Here is a 1,418-nt window from a genome sequence, read left to right on the forward strand (position 1 = left end):
CCAAAGTGCTGGGATTACAGGCGTGAGCCACTGCACCTAGCTGGGAAGTGACATTTAAGCCAAGTCTGCAGATGCCAGGTGTTAGCAAGTCGAGAAAGAGGGAAAAGCAACCCAAGCCAAGGGAATAAATAGCACGTGCAAAGCCTGGAGGTGGGAAAGCGCTTGGGCCACTGTGGCCGTGGGAGGCCAGTGTCGGGGGAGCGCGGGGTAATGGGATCAGAGTGAAGCAGGGGAGGTTCGGAGGGAAAGGAGCACACAGGACCTGGAAGCTATGCCAAAGATTTGCTGTTTCATTCCAAGGGCAATGGCGAGAAGGCATTAAGAGTTTTAAACAAGGGGGGGATGAGATGAAATGTGTGTGTCATAAAGATTACTCAGCTATGGAAAATGGGCTTGGGAGTGTGAGAGTGACCCTGGGGAGACCTGGGGCACTGGGTGTTGGAGTTTACCCCCGCCCTTCCTAGAGCCCAGCTTTACCCTCTGGGCCTGTGTCTTCAGCAGACGGCCTGGGTAGGCTGTCACCAGAAGCAGGAGCTATGGGAATTTTCCCAGCATGCATGCTGAGGAGCCCAGGGCTGTAATAGATTTACTAACAAGGGAGAGTCTGAGATCAAGCTCTGCTAAGTTAAAATGAAACAGATCACTTTGCAGCAGGACTTCTCAGAGGCTTTGATTGGGAACTGTAGCTGGTGAACCCTGAGGAAGGGCCTAGAACATACCATGTTCTATACTGATTGTGAAACTGTGTTTTCCATTGAATATTTTGCTACCAAACCCACTCTTGAGAAACTGCTCCATTTCCGCTTTGCCTTTCTGGGGCATATATGTAAATTAACATGCTTAATTCTCTGTCTCACAACCTCTGTTCAGGGAAGTAGAACACCATCCTCTTTAGTTACTGATGGGGAAACTGACGGGCTCGGTGTCTTGTGCCTGTGATCTTGGGGAGATGAACTGTTAGTCTCAGTCAGCCAGCGAATCACAAGGGCATCCTGGAAGATTGTGGGATGTCAGCCTCTTCCTCTTGTCCTGTCCATGTCTTGCGACAACACTGCCTTGTCCTGTATACTTAGGGACATCACCATTAGTGGCCACCTCTCCTGACTCTCCCGATCACTTTCCTTTCCTCATGATCTCTAATTTTTTATGAGATGAAGTCTCTCTCTGTCGCCCAAGCTGGAGTGCAATGGCACGATCTCGGCTCACTGCAACCTCTGCCTTCTGAGTTCAAGTGATTTTCCTGCCTCAGCCTCCTGAGTAGCTGGGACTACAGGTGTGTGCCACCATGCCCAGCTATTTTTTTGTATTTTTATTAGAGACGGGGTTTCACCGTGTTAGCCAGGCTGGTCTCGATCTCCTGACTTCTTGATCTCCCAAACTGCTGAGATTACAAGGAGCTACCGTGCCTGGCTTTTTTT

The sequence above is a fragment of the Cebus imitator genome, unplaced genomic scaffold, assembly GCF_001604975.1.
Source record: "Cebus imitator isolate Cc_AM_T3 unplaced genomic scaffold, Cebus_imitator-1.0 Scaffold779, whole genome shotgun sequence".
Lineage (NCBI taxonomy): Eukaryota > Metazoa > Chordata > Mammalia > Primates > Cebidae > Cebus > Cebus imitator.